The sequence below is a fragment of the Malania oleifera genome, chromosome 6 (genome assembly GCF_029873635.1).
Source record: "Malania oleifera isolate guangnan ecotype guangnan chromosome 6, ASM2987363v1, whole genome shotgun sequence".
NCBI classification, from domain to species: Eukaryota; Viridiplantae; Streptophyta; class Magnoliopsida; order Santalales; family Ximeniaceae; genus Malania; species Malania oleifera.
In genome coordinates this window covers 70,215,804-70,231,444 of record NC_080422.1, presented here as the reverse complement: position 1 = coordinate 70,231,444, position 15,641 = coordinate 70,215,804, and positions in this window count along the sequence as shown.

Genomic DNA, 15,641 nt, shown 5'->3' with positions numbered 1-15,641 from the left:
CTACAAAATTTTGTTTTTTTTGATTGATTATATCACCCCTAATCAAACACCCACAACTTTGTGTACATAACTTGGACCAAAATTCTAATATGGTACTTATAGTGACTCATTGCATTAAATGTGTATAGAGGCTTGTGCACACACACCCTATATATGTGATACGTATTTGTGCATGTCATGCACCTATGGATTGTACATGTATATGCAGTCGTAGACATTCTATTTTTTTCGGGACCTAATTTAACAAAATTGTACAAATATAGCGGAGAATACAAAGAAAGAAAATACAAAACAAAAGGTTTGGAATACAGTAGAAATACACAACAATATCGAGAAATACAGTGATACAAAAAGAAATAAAAATACATAGAGAATATGCAGGAATATTTAGCTATCCTACTGGCACCTGCACACACGCGCAAAGAGGAAGAGGTTAGGGAAAAATCAGCAATAAAAGAGAGGAGATTTCTTTCTTAAAATTAATTGAAATACAATAAAATTGAATGATTTACAATAAAGAAGGATGATTTGTTCCCTATTTTGGTTGATCTGCTTGAAACCCACATGGAAAGAAATCAGTACCTAGGATGGAAATTTTTTGTAAAAAGGCAAGCACACACATGGAAAGGTAGGTAATAAGGAAAGAGGAAATTGGAATGGGTTGATCTACAACCTAAATGGTTTGATTTGGTTTTTAATGCTGGCCAATGCCCTAACCCTGTAAATAGAGTTGAAAAACCCCAAAAATAGAGATATAAAAAAAATTAGTGAATTGATTTCCAAAAAAAAAATAACAATTAATTAAAATTTTAATTAATTAACTAATTAATTAATCGGATTCAAAAGAAAAAGAAAAAAAATTAATTAAAATTTATTTTTATATTTTTTAATAAAATATATTATTATTAATATTAATTAAATATATATTTATTATTATTATTATTATTATTATTATTATTATTATTATTACATTCTGAAACTGGAAGCTTCAGGATTACTTTTTTTTCTTCTTCTCCTTCTTCTTCTTCTTCTTCTTCTTCTTCTTTACTTTTCTTTTCTTTTCTTTTTGTTGCAATGCAGCTCCCTTTGCAATCTCTCTCTCTCTCTCCTCACGTTCTCTCTCCCTCTCTCCTCGATTTAGTAACAGATTTTCGCCCGATCGAAAATCTGAAGATACCACTGGACTCCATTCGCCGCTGCCGTCATTTCTACCGAAGTGGATTGGTGGTAGGAGCGGCGTAAGTATATTCCCTGAGGTAAGCCATTTCCCCTTTTTCTTTAATTTCTTACAAAATATAAGCCCAATTGACGAACGGACACCACCACGAGAATCTAGGGATGATTCTCTACAAGTCTAGTGAGACGAAATTCTCGTGGGGGTGTCGGGCCAAAACCCCAAATTTGGGGTGCGGCGATTATTAAGGAGCTTATTTTTAATTAATTAGTATTAATTTAGAAATGCTAAAATATTAAGCATCTAGGACTGAAGTAGGATTTCTGGAATTTAGGGCCTGGGTGAGCACCGCGGGTCTAATTTTGGGACCCGCAGGAAAAACTTGGAAAATTAAGTGGGGATGTTAAATAATAGTTTAAATATTAATTTGAGGTATATGGAGCCTAACGAAGGCTAGATGAGTATTATTTTGGAGAAATAAATTAATTAATCTGGGAAAAATGTAAATTGCAGGAATTAAATTTCGGGCGCCAAGGGCGTGAAATTTTGGGTCCTAAGGAATTTCTCAGTAGTCAGGTAAGAAAATAAACTAAAGCAGTAATTTTCCATACAAATTATTATTGATTATGAGTAAATTTATTTTCAGAAAAGCATATGTTATATTGTGTATTACAAATGAAATGTACGATTAGGAAAATACTGCTATGATGATTAAAATGTATATGTATGTATGAGATGCAAGTAATTCACGATTTTAGAATATGAAGTATGACTTTTCACAGCATATGTGTGGCATGAATATTATTTTGTGTGAAATATATTATGATGTGAAAGATTTTACGAACAAAGCATGATTTTAGGTATTATGAAAATATGAGTTATGTTGTGATGGTTGGCGATTATGTGATAAATGATATATTTTCAATATATATATACCTGAAACAATTTTGGCGCGAGGCCATATATTTATGTTATCGGCACGAGACCGTATTTATGTTATTAATACGAGGCCATGTATTTATGTTATCGGCACGAGGCCGTATTTATGTTATTGGCGCGAGGCCATGTATTTATGTTATCGGCACGAGGCCGTATTTATGTTATCGACACGAGGCCGTATTTATGTTATTGGTGCGAGGCCATGTATTTATGTTTTCGGTACGAGGCCGTAATTACTATATTTCGACACGAGGCCATAATGATGTTATATATATGATAATGTATTATATGTTTTCACAATCAGGATGTTATTTTAGTTCAGACCAGGAGTTCGGTACCATAGCTATGGGTTAATTTTGGCACGAGGCCTTATTAGTGCTATCGTCCCACGAGGGGATGGGAGATGGATAGTTGATGTGGCTTTTAGTAGAGTGTGGACGTCCACCTGGCAGTCCGGACCAAGGTGTGGCAGGCTCATCGTACTTACAGACATATTTGATTCGGCAGTGGTCAGCTAGCCATTGTTGGGTCCCGCCTTCGGGCTGCACAACCTGTCATGGGGGGTAATACATGACACCAGCTAGCTATTCATCCTGTGTTTGTTTTCAGTACTACAGTTATAACAAATGATTTTATGTATGATATGAATGATTAACAGATGTGAAAATATATGTTTACCCAGTACGATATGATGATGTTTATAGAATTATGAAATATACTATATACGTATAAATGCATTAAATATTCATGTTGCCACACAGTTGTATTTAGTTTATTTTCCCTTACTGAGAAGTGTCTCACCCCCGAACATTAACTGATTTTCAGGAAATCCAGTGAGACCGGCGGGCTAGAGCCGCTGTTAAGTGATTGGAGCTTCCCTACTAGAAGGGTAAGCATTGAACTAGGATCGAGAGTTTTTGTTATTTAATCCTAGTGTTATTTTGACTTTTGGAGGTTGTATATCATAACAGTATTTTGATGTTATAGAAAGCTCTGGTATTATGTTTTATGATTGGATGTTTGAGATTTTATGTTTATTGTTGCTAAGTTTTTCGCTGTGTTTGACAAGTGTCCCCGCTACCCACTGGTTCGGGTTGACCATTTTTATTTATTATGTGGCATTTTATGTTAAGAAATTGAGGAACGTTACATAGAGACTTCCACAAGAAGGGTAAACACACAATAGAAGGGAGAACAATTGAGAGGCCATACACACAGACATTCGGCGTCTCTCGAAGAGATACACATATATTGGGAGAGTATAATGAGGAACATTAGGGAATTCTGATTTTGAGAGAAACAGGCTAAGTCCTTCCGGAGCAAACCAAGGGTTTAGATTGTTGAAGAACTGAAGAAAGAAGGACCTATTGACAGAATTCAAGAAGGTCTGAAAAGATTTTCGGGGCAATAGTCCAAGGAGTAGAGAAGAAGAGACTAAAAAGGAGCAACCCAAGGACTAACACTGGATAAGAAGGCCGGAGGGGTGGAAGACCTGAGGTTAGTTTTCATTTCATGCTTGTAGGTTATTTTGCTTTTATTTTCAAAGTTACAGTAATGCACAAGTGTAGAGACCCGAAAAATAAAAAGGAAAATTCAAAAGAAATAAAAGCAGGGTTCGTCGACGAACACCCTGGTTTCGTTGATGAACACCCATAAATGGTTTGTAGACGAGCTTCAGTGTCTCGTCGAAGAAGTGATACTGAGAGGGGTAATTCAGACCCTTTTGGTTCATTGACGAGCTCATCACCTTTATCGACGAACTCTCTTCTTCGGTTTGTCGACGAGTCGACGTGTCTCATCGATGAAGCCACGTGGCCATCCATCTATATAAGTGTAAAAATCACATTTTCAGTGAGGAAAATACTTCTCTCTTTATTATTTTCTCTCTCTACCTATGGTTTCTCTCACTTCTCTTTAAAATTTTGGCCCCAGTTCGATAATCAGAAGTTACCACGATGATGCTGGGAAGATTTTCTACAACTTAGTCGGAGCAGAATTTTGGTTTGAAAAGTTTAGGCACTATCCAAAAATTAGGGTAAGTAGGTTATTTTAGGGTTTATACTGATGGGAATATACTAATGTTTGAGTTGATTAAACTAGGGTGTTGTAATTTTAGGGTTTGTATTTCCAAACACCAAAAGCATGGGTTGAAGATCCCAGCGGGTGTTTTCTAAAAAACTCAGGTAATATTGATAAATAAATAGTAGTTTAGAATTTTATGCATAAAGAAATATGTGAGCTTTGGGAAAAGCCGAATATAGTTATTATCTGAGTTTGGATTGATTGAAGTTGGGAATATATATATTATTTTAGGATTTCGTGTTTGATACACTGTAGGCATGAGGATAGAGTTGGAGTCAGACCTTCTAGTTAGTGAGATAAGGGAAATATGCTATGCTTGAAACGACCTGCCTATTTTGCCAATTTTTTTCCCCATAATATCCAATATAACAATCCTGACAAATCATAATCAACTTGGACCCATGGGTACCAAGGATATGCCTGGAATATAACACAGATACCTAAGCAACAAGAAACTTAAAATCATATACATAACAAATTATCCAACCAACCCAATACCAGAGTTCTACTACAACTGTCATATACATACACGTATCCCAAAATACCCAAAAGTGGCCTAGGGTCACCACCCAAAAATTTGTCAGACCCTAGCAAAATGACTTACCCTTTAGATAGTGTAGAATAGATGAATCCTAACGCTACGGAACTCTATCTGTTCTTCTATCTGGGGCTCTTGAAATGTTTATATAGCTGGGGTGAGACACCTTTCAGTAAGGGAAATAAACAAGTATTAGTGTGTGGTAACATGAGTATTTTCGTGTTATACATATAATAGTACAAAAATCATACTTGATAAAACTATCTGGATTACATCTAGGAAAAACACATCTTATCGTAACATGGTATAACATACTAAATTTTCATACATATAAATCATCTTATAAAACTGTACATGGAAAATATTCTAGATGGATAACTGGCTAGTGTCATGTCTTACCCCCACATGACTGGGTTGTGCAACCCAAAAGCAGGACCTAGGAATAACTAGCCGACCATGCTAAATCAACATAGGTCTGTAAGTACGATGGGTCTGCTCCTCCTGGTCTGGACACCAGAGGGACGCCTACACTACAATAAACCACATTGACTGCCGATGTCCAACTACCCCTTACGTCAAATGGTAGCACTAATATAAACATGATCGTGATCATAGAGTTATGGTACCATGCTTCGTGAAAGCCTAAACCAAGCGAACTAGGTTTTGATAACATATAATATATTTCCAAATAATGATACATTACTATTTCATAATAATTATCTGTCATGTTAATATCTTCATAAAACTTTGCATAACATATCATATAAAATTCAAGGCCCTTACACCGATATAGCATATCATAAAACTTTCGGCCCTTACGCCGATATTTCATATAAAACCTCAGCCCTTACGTCGACATATCATAAAAAATCCTTGGCCCTTACGTCGACATATCATATAAATTCTTTAGTTTGAAAAATCCCTGTGTCATTTAATATTTTTCTGAAAGCAGCAATAACATACTTATTTTGTAAACATAATATTTTATCATCATAATTTTCATGGTAAATATTACTCATGCCACACAAAAGAGGTAAAAATCAGAATATAAAATCTGTTCTAAAATCATATTTTTGATATTATATATGAAATCTATATTTCTAATCAACAACATTATTTTCAACATAATTCTACAATATACATATTTATCTGATATTAAATGCTGTAAAATAGTAAATACATTTTCATGAAATCCTGACTTAGTTTATCCCCTTACTTGACTTCTGGAAAGCCCCTAAAATGACTAGTCCTACACCCGCAAGGCTCCCCGTTCAACACCCTGAAAGCAACATTGCCTTAAAAAAAACTTTAGTATTTCTTCAAGTGCTACCTATTCTATAGTTGTAGGAAAGCCAAGTACTCAACATAAAGCCTTACCCTAAACTTGGGATGGAGTACAAATTAGTCCCACCAACGATCTACTCCAACATACTTGAAAGGAACTTTCCCAGGAGTAGCGTGGCGACTTCGGATTGTCTATCGGGCGAAGAACGGACCCAAAATCCTAGAGAGAAGGAAGAGGGGACAAACAAGAGAGAGAGAGAGAGAGAGAGAGAGAGAGAGAGAGAGAGAGAGAGAGAGAGAATTTGATTAGGTTGAAAAATCTGCGCTAAATCCGAGTTTAGGGCTATTTATACACCTGCCTTCGTCGATGAGCCACGTCACTTCATCAACGAGGACATAGAGGGTGTTTTTCGACAAATTTCTACACCTCGTCGACAAAATTCAGAACTTAAAATAGCCTTTCAGTAACTTCTTGTCAACGAGACACGTGTCCCCGTTGACGATCCCATCAAGTGTGTTCGTCGACGAACATGCTGCGCTGGTCGATGTGACCCTTGTTGAATACCAAATACAATTTCTTTCTCTCTCCTTTCCCTTATTATTAAATTACTATAATTCTTCGAGCCTTTACATTCTCCCTTCCTTAAAAAAATTTTGTCCTCAAAATTTACTATCCATATGATTCACAACCCCCTAAAGACAAACAATTTACTTATTTTATTACGTACCCTCACTTGTGGTGAAGGAATATTGTGGTCACATTCAGAGTTCTAGGAGATTACATATATAAATAAAATTCTCCCAAAAATAAAAATACTAACTAACTAAACTACTACATATATTGACTAACCTGCAAAAGAAACATTTCATAACCATTTACACTTTTCTAATTATAACTGAACCCCGCTGAATAAATGTGGATATTTCTGCCTTATCTATTCCTCGAGTTCCTAAGAAGCTTCTTCTATTGCATGATTTCTCTATAGGACTTTCACTAGAGGAATCTTCTTATTATGTATCTCCTATTCTTTTCTGTCCAAAATCTGTACTGGTACCTCCTCATAAACTAGTGAATCACTAAACTCTAATTCACCATAATTGATTACGTGAGAAGGGTCCAGGGTGTATTTCATCAACATGGAGACATGGAATACGTCGTGTATCCTGGACAACACAGGTGGTAAAGCTAACCTATAGGCAACTGGCCCCACTTGCCAATGAACTTAGGGCTAAGTTTACCTTTCCTTCCAAATCTTATGACCCCTTTTAACGAAGTTATTTTCAAAATACATGATCACCGATATCAAATTCCAATTTCCTATGGTGGGTATCGACGTAACTCTTTTGTCGACTCTGAGTTACATTGATTCTATCTCTGATGAGCTGAACCTTATCATACGCTTGCTATACTAACTCTGGTCCCACAATTCTTCGTTCTCACATCTTATCTCAGTATAAAGGAGAACGACATCTTCTACCATAAAGTGCCTCAAATGGTGCCATGCCAATGCTGGCCTAATAACTGTTATTATATGCAAACTCTATCAGCAGCATATATTGGGTCCAACTACCCCCAAAATCTAGCACGCACGCCCGTAACATATCTTCTAATGTTTGAATCATCCTCTCAGTCTGGCCATCTGTCTGAGGATGGAACACCATGTTGAAAGATAATTGAGACCCTGAAGCCTCCTGAAAGCTTCTCCAAAACTATGACATGAATCGTGGGTCTCGGTCTGATACAATAGACATTGGCACTCCATGTGATTGTACAATCTCCTGAATACATAATTCCGCTAGTTTGTCTATGGAGTAGTTGACTTTAATAGGAATGAAATGAGCGGTCTTCGTCAATCTATCGATAACTACCCAAATAGCATTTTGACCATAAGGTGCTGACGGTAGACCAGTTATGAAATCCATGGACACATGATCCCACTTCCACTCTGGGATGTAAAGAAGTTGTAACTGGCCCGCTGGCCTTTGGTGTTCAACTTTTATCTGCTGGCACGTTAGACAATGTTGTACGAAATGGACAATTTCCCTCTTCATGCCGCTCCTCCAGTAAGACTCTCATAGATCTCTATACATTTTAGTACTATCTAGACGAACCATATGCAAGGACCTGTGAGCCTCTTCTAAGATCGCCCTTATGATGTCTATATCTGCAGGCACACATAACCTGGAATGGAACCTCAAGGCCTCGTCATTAGAAATACTGAATTCATCTCCCTGTCCATCCTGCACCTTAGCTATCAGCTCTGCTAATTATGTGTCACCTCTCTGAGTTGCCTTAATCCTTTCCTGTAGAGTAGGTTGCACTACTAGGCTGGTAATAAATGTCTGAGGATCACTTTCTACCAACTCTACTCCGAGTCTCTCCAGATCCATCATAATTGGATACTGAATCTCCATAGTTGCCAACGTTGGTCCCACAGACTTCCTACTCAGTGCATCAGCTACTACGTTTGCTTTCCCTGGGTGGTAACTTATAGTACAATAAAAATCTTTAATAAGCTCTAACCACCTTCTCTGCCTTATGTTTAGTTCCTTCTAAGTGAAAAAGTACTTTAAACTCTTATGATCGGAGAAAATTTCGCATCACTCGCCATACAGGTAATGCCTCCAAATCTTCAATGCATGTACTACTGCAGTCAATTCAAGATCATAAGTAGGATAGTTCCTTCCATACTCTTTCAATTTCCTGGAAGCATACGCTACCACTCTTCCATACTACATCAATACACAACCAAGTCCCTTCAAGGACGCATCACTGTCACTCCCTGATGGGATGATCAATACTGATGTTGTGACAAGTCTTTGCTTCAATTCCTAGAAGTTCTGCTCACAACTGTCATCCCATTCAAATATGATATTCTTCCTAGTCAGTCGCGTCAGAGGCCTTAATAATGCGAAGAATCCTTCAACAAAACGACGGTAATAACTAGCCAGCCCCAAGAAACTCCTAATCACCTAGACGTTCCTCGGTCTAGCCCAATTCACTACCGCATCAATTTTACTAGGATCCATAGAAATTCCATCCCCTGAGATGACATGCCCCAAAAACGCAACCTTCTTGAACCAGAATTCACATTTGCTAAATTTGGCATGCAACTTATTTTCCCTGAGCGATGTAAGACCTGCCTCAAATACGTCTCATGCTCCTCATAGCTCCTCAAATAGACCAATACATCATCAATAAAAATAGCAACAAACTAGTCTAAATATTGGTGGAAAATTCTATTCATCAAATCCATGAATATTGCAGGAGCATTTGTCAGACCAAAAGGCATAACAAGAAACTCATAATGCCGATACCTAGTTTGAAAGGCTGTCTTCGATACATCTTCTACCCTTACCTTTATTTGATGATAACCTGATTTGAGATCAATCTTAGAATACACTCATGTATCTTGGAGCTGGTCAAATAAATCATCTATACGAGGTAGAGGATACTTGTTTTTGATTGTCACCTTATTTATTTCCCTATAATCTATACACATCTTTATGGATCCGTATTTCTTCTTTATAAATAACATTGGAGCTCCCCACAGAGATACACTAGGCCGTATAAAATCCTTATCAAGAAAATCTTGCAACTGATTCTTTAACTCTGCCAACTCTATTGGCATCATTCGATAAGGTGCGTTAGAAATCAATGTTGTACCTGGAAGCAGATCAATAGGAAAATCTACCTCACGATCAGGTGGCAAGCCTAATAACTCATCTGGAAAAACATCTGTAAACTCCTTTACTATTGGCATACTAGTGAGCTTCAATTCATTCCTTGACACTTCCTCACAAAGGCTACGAGTCCTTGACAACCACTCAGAAGCAGTCTCCTCACCAGAATAGTTGAAACTAACTGAGGTAAGGATTGCACTTGCGACCGTATAAACCTAAATTTTGGTCTTCTCGGAGGTCTGAAAATCACTTCTTTTGAATGACAATCTATACTGGAAAAGTTAGCATCTAGCCCATCCATGTTGAATATTACATCAAACCCGTACATGTACAACACTATCAAATCAGCATGCAAAATTTTCCCCTGGATATCAACTGGACAGCCTCGGAGCACCCTACTACACCTTACTACTAACCCAGTCGGTGTAGTTACTAACAGTTCAGTGTCTAACAATTGTGTTTTTGCCTCACATAATCTAGTGCACTCCATAGACATGAACTAGTGTGTGGTTCCTGAATCAAATAATACAATAACTTTAAATGAAAGCATGCTAACCATACCTGTCACCACATCGTCGGTTGTCTCAGCATCCCCAGGTGTCAAAGCATAGACCCTCGCTGGAGCTACATTCCTTTGCTGGCCTTCACGGGGTGCCTGATAGCCTCCCCAATACGGTCTGGGAGCAGGAGCGGTATCAAGTGGTGTAGGACAATCTCGCACCATATGCCCTTGCCTATTGCAGTGATAGCAGATAGATCTCCCCATTCGACACTCTCCCAAGTGTCTCTTCCCATAAGTCTGTCATACATGAAAATTCTGCACCACCTGAACCTCACGACCTCTAGTCTCCTACCTCTGTCCTCTGCCATAGTTTCCTTTCCTCCACTGACCCTACCTAGCTCCCTGCTGGAAACTTGAAGGCGTAGATCTCTTTTTCTATCCCTGCTCCTCTGCATCCATACGCTCACTAGCCTTGGCCAAGGCTGCTTTGTCAACTAACTCAGCAAAGTTCTGTATCTTCAGCACTACCACCTTCTTGTATATGCCTCACCTTAATCCTCTTTCAAACTATCTTGACTTCTTTACGTCATCAGGAACAATATAAGGAGTGAAGTGAGATAGCTCTATAAATTGCGCCGCATATTGTTAGACCAACTATTGTCCTTGTTTCAGATTTAGGAATTTTCCACTTTAGCTTCCCTGACAGTGGCTGGAAAATATCTATAGAAGAATAGTTCTTTAAATTGATCCCATGTCATAACTATCGGCGTCATCCTCTGCTGCTCCAGAAGTCTCACAGCAGTTCTCCACCTCTTAGCCTCCCCTATCAGTTTATAGGTGACGAAGAGGACCCTTTACTCCTCTGTACACTACAATATTGTCAAAACTTTCTCGATCTCCTGCATTCAATTCTCGGCAATTGCAGGATCAACTCCTTCTGAAAATGCTAGAGGATTCATCTTGGTAAATTTTTCTATCATGCACCCATGGCCTGCAAAAGGGCCTCCCTTCTCTCTGGAGCTCCTAGCGATCTTAGCTATAACTTGCTGAGTTACGCTAGATAGTACTACATCAAAATTAGCCCCACCTACACTCGAAAGCCCTACACCGTCACTATCGCTTGCATAGGTGCTACCTCCTCTAGGGTCCATCTTGAAAAGACAATAAACATGAGTTAGGGACTTTATCCTTATAACATACACATCTAACCAAAATCCCTTATCTTGACATCCTCATCTTATTTTAAGATTTAGTCCCACACTTTAGAAACACAATGCGGCAATAGTTTACTATGAATTTCCTAAAATCATCACCCCAAAAAAGACACAGAAACCACCACTAAAGTCCTGTCCCTAACCTATAGAACAAAACCTTAAATCCTTTCCCTATACTCTAGTATGGTTTCCGCTGCACTCTAAAGTCTACAGAACCAAGCAACCTAGGATCTGATACCAAACTGTAACGACCTGCCTTGTTTGCTAATTTTTTTCCCATAATATCCAATATAAAAACCCTGACAAATCATAATCAACTTGGAGCCATGGGTACCAGGGATATACTTGGAATACAACACAGATACCTAAGCAGCAAGAAATGTAAAATGATATACATAAAAAATTATCCAACCAACTCAATACCAGGGTTCTACTACAACTATCATATACATACACGTATCCCAAAATACCCAAAAAGTGGCCTAGGGTCACCACCCAAAAATATATCAAACCCTACCAAAATGAATTACCCTTCAGACAGGGTAGAACAGCTAAATCCTAACGCTGTGGAGCTCTATCCACTCTTCTATCTAGGGCTCCTGAAATGTTTGTATAGCTGGGGGTGAGACACCTCTCAGTAAGGGAAATAAACTAATATTAGTGTGTGGCAATATAAGTATTTTCGTGTTATACATATAATAGTACAAAAATCATACTTGATAGACTATTTGTATCACATCTGGGAAAAATACATTTTATCGTAACGTGGTATAACATACTGAATTTCCATACATATAAATCATCTTATAAAACTGTATATAGAAAACATCCTGGATGGATAGCTGGTTGGTGTCATATCTTACTGCCACATAACTGGGTTGTGCAGCTCGAAGGCGGGACCTAGCAATGGCTGGCCACCTACGCTAGATCAACATAAGTCTGTAAGTATGATGGGTCTGCCCCTCCTGGTTCGGAACTAGAGGGACACCTGCACTACAATAAACCATATCGAATGCCGATCTCCCACTGCCCCTTATGGCAAACAGTCGCACTAACATAAACATGATCGTGATTATATAGCTACGGTATTGTGCTTCTTGAAAGCCTAAACCAAGCCAACATGGTTTTGATAACATATAATATATTTCCAAATAATGATATATGGCTATTTCATAATAATATCTGTCATGTTAATATCTTCATAAAAATTTACATAGCATATTATATAAAATTCATAGCCCTTACGCCGACATTTTGTATCTTGTAAATCATGGCCCTCACTCTGGTATAGCATTTCATAAACCTTCGGCCCTTACGCCGGTATTTCATATAAAACCTGGGCCCTTATGCCGACATATCATATAAAATCCTCAGCCCTTACGCTGACATATCATATAAATTCCTTAGTTTCATTTAATATTTTCTTGAAAGTAGTAATAACATACTTATTTTGTAAACATAATATTTTATCATCATAATTTCCATGGTAAATATTACTTATGCAACACAAAAAAGGTAATAATTAGAACATAAAATCTGTTCTAAAATCATATTTCTGATATTGTATATGAAATCCATATTTCTGATCAACAACATTATTTTCAACATAATTCTACAATATACATATTTATATGAAATTAAATGTTGTAAAATAGTAAATACATTTTCATGAAATTCTGACTTAGTTTATCCCCTTACCTGACTTCTAGAAAGCCCCTAAAATGACTAGTCCTGCACCTGTAGGGTTCCTCGTTCAACACCTTGAAAACGACATCGCCCTAAACAAAACTTTAGTATTTCTTCGAGTGCTACCTATTCTACAACTATAGGAAAGCCAAATACTCAACATAAATCCTTACCCTAAACTTGGGATGGAGTCCAAGTTAGCCCCACCAACGATCTACTCTAGCAGACTTGAAGAGAACTTTTCCAGGAGTAGCATGGTGGCTTCAGATCATTGATCCGGTGAAGAACGAACCCAAAATCTTAAATAGAAGGTAGAGGGGACGAATAGGAGAGAGAGAGAGAGAGAGAGAGAGAGAATTTGATTGGGTTGAAAAATCTACGCTAAATATGAGTTTAGGGCTATTTATATACCTGCCCTCGTCGACGAGCCACATCACTTCATTGATGAGGACATGGAGGGAGTTCGTCGACAAATGCCTACTCCTCATCAACGAAATTTAGGATTGAAAATAGCCTCTCTGTAACTTCTCATCGACGAGACACGTGTCCCTGCCGATGATCCCATCAAGCATGTTCATCGAAAAACGTGCTACGCTCATCGACGAGACCCCTATTGAATACCAAATACAATTTCCTTTCTCCCTCCTTTCCCTTATTATTAAATTACTATAATTCTTCAGGCCTCTACAATGCTAGTAATTTTAGGAATTTTACCAGTAAAACATATGTATTTTGGAATATGAAATTATGTGTTTTTTGGGAAAACTCTACAGATTATATGTTACTTCTATTATCAGAAAATGCAGATTATAGTTCATGGGTTTTACTATTTATTTAGTTGTGGCATGAGTTAATATCAGATCAGTATAGAATTTATACAACTTTTAGAATATCATATTTACAATATACACACAAAAAAATATTTTATAGAATTTATAGAATACCATGATACATAGATTTCAGAACTATAACATTTAGATATTTCAGCTATTCAAATATTTCAGTTAATCAGATACTTTAGTTATTCAGATACTACAGTTAATTCATATAAGTTATTACAATGTTACAGTTATTTTAGTTGGACATAATTATGGTAAAATAGTAATATATATATACATAGAATAGTATTATATAGTATCAGACCTTGATGGATCAGATCAGTTCTCTCAGCATGGTACCGTAGCTATTTCATATCAGAGTGCAACCACATATCTCAGATAGTGTGTGGATTTATCAGCAATCGATCATGCCTTGGGGGGTATTGCAGACTCCCCGCTAGTTTGGGTTGAGGTCGCCAATCTGGCTAGGAAGATTTCAATTGACTTATCTTGGTCGGCTAATCGGTGTTAAGTCCCGCCTCCAAGCCACACAACGCTGTCATGAGGGGTTAAATCATGACATACAACCATCTAGGGAAGTTTTCACAATTATGTATATATATATATATAGATTTTTAGAAAAATAGAAGATATATTTATAATTACTAGAAGCATAATTAAATAGAAATTCAAGAAATAGTTGTACTTTAAGCCACATAGGTGTGAGTTATACTATATATTATTTTACATGTCATCTTAGTTTCAGTTGTTTAACAGTATATTATTCATATAAACTCAATTGCCACACACTCGTAATAACATATTTCGTCTTACCGAGAGTTGTCTCATCCCAATAATTTAACATTTTTTAGGTGATCCAGTTAGACGAGTAGTTCAGGCTTGGAGATAGAGTGGATATTTATACTGCCCTATCATGAGGGAAAGTATTTTGGGGAGTGTGTTTATTAGTAGCATCTAGTAGCATCTAGGAAGTTTGCTGGAGGACTTTTGGAAAGATGTATATGTATATATGGTTTGGGAAAAAACTAGATTCTGGTATTGTAAATATGGTTTTAAGATTTATGTTTTCCACTGCATAGGTATGTTATAGTAGTTTTTATCAGGGGTATTAGAGTAATATGATTTTATAGTATAGTACAAAAAAATGGCATGAATTTTCAGGTTGTTACAATTTGGTATCAGAGCCTAGGTTGCTAGGTTCTGTAGACTCTAGAGTACAATAGAAAACAATACCAGAATATTGGAATGAGAATTTAGAGATAGAATAGAATTTCATTGAGTTAATGTTAGGGAATTAAGAAGAGAATTTAGGGTTCTGTTGTGTAGTCTGGAAGTGGGAATTTCAGGGTGGTTTTTGTGCTTTTCTTGGGGTGATGATTTTAGGAAAACCATAGTAAACTATCATCGGTTTCTATTTCCATATGGTAGGACTAGGCCTTAAATTAGTAACAGGTGGTATGAGGATATTTTAGTTATATTTATGTAAGGATAACATTATGAGGTTCGGATTCTCAGAATAATTTGTTAATATTACAGGATGGACCCTAGGGGTAGTAGTGCTCACACTAGCGGTGATGATGATGTAGGGCCATCTAGCATGGGCGGTGGGGATTCAGATGCTGTTTTGTGCAGTGTAGATCAGTAGGTTATGGCTGAGATTGCAATGAGCTCCAGGGAGTAGGAAGGTCCATCTGTAACC